Below are 7,878 nucleotides of genomic sequence, written 5' to 3' on the forward strand. Positions count from 1 at the left end.
CAGGACGGTTCCAGCAAGGTCCCATGTGATAACGGGCAAAGACTGAGGTGGGAGATACGGAGGTTACAAAGTGAACGTGCAGCTTAGGCCCCTGTCCCCATATGCTCTCTAAAATTTAATTATTTGGTCAGAGCTGGGAGTGGTACCAGGGTCCTGGCCCATCTTTGCTCATTGCTCCACTGATTCTGCCATTCTGCTTTCAAGGGAGAGTGAGTTCAGATGGTCTCAGAGGTGGTGGGGGCCATTCCCTTGGCAGCTTGCTGGGCTAACCCATGTTTGTAGCTTTTGGTCTTGGGGCTCTCAAGGTTCACCACAGACATAGGTACCCTCACAGTGTCCAGTCCATTTGCTGTTGCCCACTGTGTAATGGGCTCTTCTGGTAATTTTAATGCATGTGGGGCGACTACAACACCGATTTTTTAACAAAAAACTTATTTAAATTCAGTTTAGTTAACATAGAGTGTATTATTAGTTTCAGGGGTAGAATTTAGTGATTCAGCACTTACATATGAACACCCAGCACTCATTACAACATGTGCCCTCCTTAGTGCCCAACCCCCAATTACTCTATGCCCCCACCTACCTCCCCTCCAGCAACGCTCAGTTTTGTGTTTTTTTTTTTTAATTTTTAAAAAAGATTTTGTTTATTTATTTGACAGAGAGAGAGATCACAAGTAGGTAGAGAGGCAGGCAAAAGCAGGCTCCCTGCTGAGCAGAGAGCCTGATTCAGGGCTTGATCCCAGGACCCTGGGATCATGACCTGAGCCGAAGGCAGAGGCTTTAACCCACTGAGCCACCCAGGTACCCCCTTCAGTTTTTTTCTTAGAGTTAAGAGTCTCTCGTGGTTTGTCTCCCTCTCTTGTTTTTATTTGATTTTTAAAAAAGATTTTATTTATTTATTTATTTGATTGATAGAGAGAGAGCAAAAGAGGGAACAAAAGCAGGGGGAGTGGGAGAGGGAGGAGGCTTCTTGCTGAGCAGGGAGCCTTATGTGAGGATTGATCCCAGGACCCTGGGATCATGACCTGAGCCGAAGGCAGATGCGTAACGACTGAGCCACCCAGGCACCCCTTTTATCTTATTTTATTTTTGAAGAAATAGTTGGTGGCTGTTTCAGGGTTTAGTTCCCATTTGAACTTGTTCTTCACCCCACCTCCAGGTGGCAGCTCCTCAGAAACTTCACAGTCCTCTCACTTTGCCCCGCCTGGATCTTCTCGAATTTTCCTTCTCGTCTCAGCAATTTCTCCTTCTCAGTTTCTTGTTTTCACCCAGACCTTCAGACAGTAGGTAATTCGGGTCCAAGGATTTCTTCAGTGAGACCAGGTCACCCAGGACTCCAAGTCTTTCTACCAGCTGTGTGAGGAGAAGCTCCAGGTTGCTTATGGGGCTGTGGTTGTGTCCTCCGCGAGCTTGTAGAGGCCCTGTGGCCATTAAACACCGCGCTTGCAGCCCTTTCCCAATAGTAGTACTTTCCGTGCACGTGACCGTGCCCTGATTGTGAGAGAGGCTGAAGTCCTGCTCCAGGCTGTGGGCACCAGCAAGTGAGTGTGGCCTTAGCAAATCCCGGCTCCTCCCCTTGCAGGGCACTTCCTATGCAGCACCCCCAACCAGCCCCTCCCCCACCCTGTTTCTCTGGCATCTAGGGGAGAGGCTATAATTAATTAAACCTCACATATATTTTAGGTTCTTCTTTGTATGAATGATGTAGTTCATAAAAATACAAACAAGAAAATTCACCAAGTCACATAACTGAAAAGCCCAGAAGTGGGATTAACTTTAAGTCGTCTTTAATTCAGAGGATCAGTTGCTGCCAGCAGTGCTATCCTATCTCATCCTATCTCATCCTCAGGGTGGCTGCAAAAAATTCACCTTCAGCACACGGATTCTCCCTCCCCGTTTCCCAGAAACTTCAGTAAATATTTCATTATTTCTTTCATTTCTTTCATGTCCATTCCTGAGCCAATCACTGTGGCCGAAGAGTGAGGGGAATCACTCCCATGTAAATTTTATTAGTTGAGGCTGGAATCCTTCCAAAGAGTGAGTTCCATTAGATAAAGAAAATGGTGAGGCCCATCCCAAGTGGGCCATCCTAAGGGATTTGCTTTAATGGTTCTTTATTCACCCGTTCCTGGGGTGATGGCCGCTCGTGTCTCCTAGAATGGCTACGAGAAGCTGGAGAGACACACAAACTGAGGGAAGTGGCAGCTGGGCTCTTCTGTGGATTTGTGTTTCTGTGCTGAGTCCTGATGATGAGGGAGTAGAAGGCAAGCTAAGGACAAAGCAGAAGCTGACATCCTGCAACCCTCTCTCCTCCCTCCTTGAGATTTATGTGACATTCCTCAGGCACTCCTGGCTGCCCTAAAGGGAAAACACATAGTTAACTTGCAGAGATCACAATCCTGCAAGATAAGAGTCTCCCTCAGTTTACAAATGTCCTAGTGATTTACAAAGAAGAAGATTTCTTATCAATAATCTAATTTCCAGAGACCCATAACTCAGTTCCTGAAGCCCTTAACATCATCCTCCCCTCCATAAAATTGAGGGAGGCTGAGGTGGAAGGAAATGTAAATAAAGTTGAATTTCTTCTAAACCTAAAGCCTATTGACAAGGACGTGTGACAGGAGGAGTATGACATTCTACCAGAAAACTCCCCAACTGTCTGTCTCCCCAAATGTTGGTACCTCATTAGAGAAAAAATAAAACAAAACAAACAAACCAAAAAAATTGCTTGGCTTGACAATAACCAGGCCTCCATTATCCTGAGAGGTTTTTTTTTTTTTTTAATATTTTATTTACATATTTGACAGAAAGAGAGAGATCACAAGTAGGCAGAGATGCAGGCAGAGGGTGAGGGGGTAGCAGACTCCCCACTGAGCAGAGAGCCCAACGTGGGGCTCAATCCCAGGACTCTGGGATCATGACCTGAGCCAAAGGCAGAGGTTTAACCCACTGAGCCACCCAGGCGCCCCTGAGAATTTTCTTTACTGTATGACAGTCCTTCTGAACACCTCCTTTGTTCTCACCTCCCCAACTCCCGAGAATCCCATTCCTTGGGATCACAGGGCTGCAAGTCTTTCTGCCCATGTGCTTTAAGAAAATCACCTTTTTGCCCCAGTGGTGTCTTAAGAATTCTTTCTCAGTCATCGGTTCCGGACTTCACTTATATTCTAAAACTTCATCACTGACCCATTATCTTTAAATAATACTTACTAGTTGATTCCAGGAAATATCAAATAATTGCTTAAATCACAGGATAAGTTTCTCGAAGCTGTTTCCCCCTTCTTCATCCCAGACACCTTAAGAGGTCACTGCATCTGGCCCTGAAAGGGATTAGAGATAACAAGCAACCAAGAGGCTCACCATATGAGAGGAGTTAACTATTCTACGTGGTAAAAACAGCACAGACTCTGTTTGGTTTGTCGCACATGCAAACAATAATTTCAGGTATTTCAAACACTCTTAACCATTTCTTTCAAACAAAATGGGTGTTTATGTATCCTTTATGTCTATATCTTAATATATATTTATGAGCCTTTGCTTTGAAACATCATACTGAATAAACTTTTTAACACTAAATTTAATTGTTGAATACATGTAATTAATCGCATAGGTGTGATGAACCCAGAAAGGCTCTGCTCAGATTCCACTCTGGGAAGATTCACTGCCACGGCTGCAGAGAATGTCATCTGCAGACAGTTTTCACCTGGGAGTCCCTTCAGAGAGCCTCAGCTGTAGAAAACCGTCTTTCCCCCAGATCGTGCTTTTCTGGGGGTGGTGTGATGGTTAAATGTATGTGTCAACTTGGCTAGACCACTATATCCAGATATTTGGTGACACTTGATTTTAGATGTTTCTTTGAAGGTATTTGTTAGATTAATATTTAAATCAAGAGGCTGAGTTCAGTGAAGCTAATTGTCCTTCATTAAGTGGGTGGGTATAAAACAACCACCTGAAGGCCTGCAGAGCCAAAGACTGACCTTCCCGGAAGAAGAGCACATTCTACCCGCAAACTGCCTTTGGAGTCGAACTACATCTCTTCCCTGGGGCTCCGCTCTGCAGATTTCGGATTTACCAGGCCTCTGCAATTTTGTGAGTCATTTCCTTACAATAAATCTTTTTCACTTGCTCTCTGTTGGGCTTGTGTTGTAGCTTGACTTCTGCCCACTCTGGCTTCCTTGCCCTACTGATGAGGGAGCAGGAGGCTGGCTGAGGACAAAGCAAAAGGGGGTGCCTTGCACCCTCTCTTCACCCTTTCCCCTCCATAAGTGTAGCATCCCTCAGGCAGCCCTGACTGCCATGAACAATAAGCAAATAGTTAACTTGCAGAGCTCACAATCCTGCTAGACAGGAGTCTCCCTTGGCTTACAAATGTCCTAAATCTCACTAACAAAGACGATTGATAGCAGGATTGTGACACCCCACCAAAAAGTCTCCCAACTATCTTAATGTTAATGGCTGGTCTAAAGACAACATTGATCCAGCAGCTAGGGCAAGGCCTCTGGCAGGCCTGGAGCATCCTGGCACCTTGTAGGCCCTCTTTAGCATATGAAAACTCCACTGACACCTCCCTTCCCCTCACCTTCCCCCAACAGCAGGGTACTTAACCTGCCATCCCTCACAACCCACATCTCCGCCTGCCCACAGGCCCTGTCCCCGTGCTCTAATAAATAACCTTTTGCACCAACGACGTTTTAAGAATTCTTTCTTTAGTCGTCGGCTCCGAACCTCCTCACCCCAGCAAACCTGACTTAGGTTCTGGGAGTTCATCACTACCTTCTATCTGTGTTTACCTGTGGGTTTAAGTCTGTCAGAGTTGGCTTCTTAAGATACTACACTCCATCAGAGTGGCTTCTTAGAGGACCCAGCTTATAACAAAAAGATGAAATGTATAAGGAACATGTAATAATTCCCATTCTCCTTGTAAAAAATATTCCAGAGTCTAGAAGGAGGACTCTGAGGCAAGCAACTGAAGCCTGGGCTGAAAACCAAGTTAACTCTGAAGACAATTTCCTAGCTTGGAAACAGAAAAGAAAAACATGGCACTTATTATCAAGGTGTTTATCTTTTCCATTTGGGTAGAAAACCATATTCTTCCTAATCATCTACCTCTGAGGTTTGAAAAAAAAAAACAATTTGGACAGTTTCAGAGTAAGAGACACAGAAGCATTGGGTTTCCAGTGATATACCAGGGCACATCTCTATTAGGAGATGGGATGAGGGGTGTCTTGTATCCTTGGGGGATGAAAATGAGAAATAATGTATCCTGTTTCCCCCTCCTTTCCCAATGCACTGGGGACTGATTAGTTACATGTTCACACTCTAATTTGTTACATTTTGTAACCTACAGCCTGTTTTTTAAAGGTTAAGTTTTCTTTGTTCTGCCCTTACAGCAGTAACTCTCATTAATTACCCAGAAAGTAAGCTTAAAGTTGGGGCAATTAATTTAGTTTACATGGTGGTGTTTGGGCCCTCAACTAGCCCACACAGTTTGGCTGTTGTTGACCTATTTATTTCTTTTAGGAAGCTCAGGTTTCTCTTTTGGATTTTCCTGATCCACTGTTCATATCTGTGGATATATTTCTCTTTGTCCATGTGATGCAGAAAAGAGATATAATATAGCAAGATAATTTGAAAATTTAATGTAATGGTATCACTTAATAACTAAATTTGGTTTGTGTTTCTTGCTGCCATAGACACAGAAAGAAGGAATGTCCACTTTCCCTAGATTCCCTTTCCTAGGAAGATACTAAGTCTTTGTTCTCCAGCCCTATCTTTCTCCTCTATGATAAAGAGAACCCACATCTTTGGAACCATTTTTTGGGACTTGAATTTTTCTTTAAAAGAGGCATTGATTTTTAGTCTGGGATGGGGAGGCAATAAAAATTGTTACCTTCAGTAGATGGGAGTTGTGTGTTGACTGGAAAGAGGCATGAGGGAACTTTTGGGGTCATGGGAACCTTTTCTAATTTGATCTAGGCCATAGCTACATGAGAGTAGGTAGACGTAAAGATCATCATCTGTACCTGTAAGGAAGTTCTCTATGGATACATAAAAATATGTAAATATATATGTAGAGATGCACTAGTTGGCAATGTCACTGTACCCAAAAGAGCCACAAGCCTGACTCTCCAGAGGCTGGAACTTAAATTTATCCCCTTGCCACTAGTCTGCCCTTGTGGACATTTATTCTGTAAAAGAATGTCAGAGGACATGCCTTGGAAGTTATAATTACCGGAAAATATTTGTCTGTCTCATAGCAAAGTTAAAAGGAGATTACTATCATTTCTTCAATGTGTGGAAAAGGAAAGAATTAAAGTAAGATTTCTTTCCTTCTTTCCCAGTTTATTTCCTACAGTTTGATACTTCCACTGTCAGCTTGGTAACGTGAAGGGGATAGGCACTATTGTTAGCATCTAGAAAAGCCGAGTCTGAATCGTTCCAACAAACTGATAGAAAATCTGTTCATTTTTGTTGTTGAATTAATTCCAAGGAAATTTCCATTATTTTCCTCCTCTTCGGCATGAAGCCATTTAGTTCAGCCTTACACCTTTGTATACATCTGTGACTTCTGGCTTTTCACAGACACTGTGGCCAGTTCCAATTCATAGTGTTTCCATTGGACCACTTGGCTGACAGCTGGGATGCTGTCATTATAAAACTCCTCATTACCTGAACCAGCTTGGTTATATTCTTCATATTTCTTTTGGCCAGTGGCCAATTTCTTGGACATATCTGTTTTTAAAAATTTTTAAAATTTTTAAATTTTTTGTTGTTGCTGAGGTAGAATGCTCTCTTTCTTGACATAGCCAGAGAGGCTCTCTGGGGCCCTGTAGAACAACACTAATACTGGACAATACGAATATTTTCTTTGCCCTAACAGGAATGGGTTTGCATACAGTTTACCATTCTGTAACTCACCTGAAAGGTGTAGCTTTGGCTTCCAGAAATCTGCCATTTTGTGTGTCAAGAAAAGAAAGGTACAGATGAGAAGCCTCTTGAGAGGCCTCTGTTGGAGCCCTAGAACTGTCCTGAGTAGAGAGCTGTCAGGATACAGAGTCTGTCTCTGACATTTAGGTACAAAAGATCATCTACTGTGGAATTCCCTGGCACTTGCTAAGGAGTGGAGAAAAGCAGAATTTTCAGAGGGAGAAGTTTAACAGTGATGTGGTTGCAGTTCTCAATCATTAACACATGTTGCTGTGCTGCTGGGATGGCCTTTCAGAGAAGTACCAAACTGGCAAAGAGACAAGATCTTTGTGCCTCCATATGGATCAGCTGGGGAAGGAGCGGAACCTTGGTCAAAGCAGATTCTTTTAGCTGAGGGCAGTTCCCCGTGCAGAACACAGTTGTGCATCTGTAGTAGCAGACATATTTCCAGTGGCTGGGGAAATGAGTGCCTTGGTCTTGATCCATTAGGATCCATTTTTAGTGTCCACTTGTTCTATATAGTAAGTTTATACCACCTGTGAAGATGTCTTCTAGGATCCTGGGTAGTTTCTTTTCCTGGGGAAACTTCCAAAAAGAAAATCAGAGGGATATACCTCTAGCTCCTGTTGCTGTAGCTGATCTTGACAACACAACTGATACTCATCTCCCTCTTCCAATCCCTTTCTAGAAAACCCTCACCATTGTTTGGTACCTCTGATGCTCTAGATGGCTTAACTGAAGGGGGACCCAGGCCCTAATCCATGGGAAGTGAAGATGACTTCGTTGGTTATTTGGTGGGCCTGGAATGAGAAAAATTAGAAGATTAGAGAAAAGTTGTCTGAGGAAGAGGCAGGGGGTTGTTGGCATGAAGTGTGAAGGTCTTTATATAACATGTTGGCATCTACCAGAATATGTGAAGCACAGAAGGTTGGTACTGAATAACTGACTACA

At 43.4% G+C, this 7,878-nt stretch overlaps 1 pseudogene; it reads right to left on the bottom strand.

The window, feature by feature from the left end:
• Positions 1–215: 215 nt before the first annotated feature.
• Positions 216–7,423, bottom strand: LOC131837180 (large ribosomal subunit protein bL9m-like; annotated as a pseudogene).
• Positions 7,424–7,878: the final 455 nt, after the last annotated feature.

The sequence above is a fragment of the Mustela lutreola genome, chromosome 7, assembly GCF_030435805.1.
Source record: "Mustela lutreola isolate mMusLut2 chromosome 7, mMusLut2.pri, whole genome shotgun sequence".
Lineage (NCBI taxonomy): Eukaryota > Metazoa > Chordata > Mammalia > Carnivora > Mustelidae > Mustela > Mustela lutreola.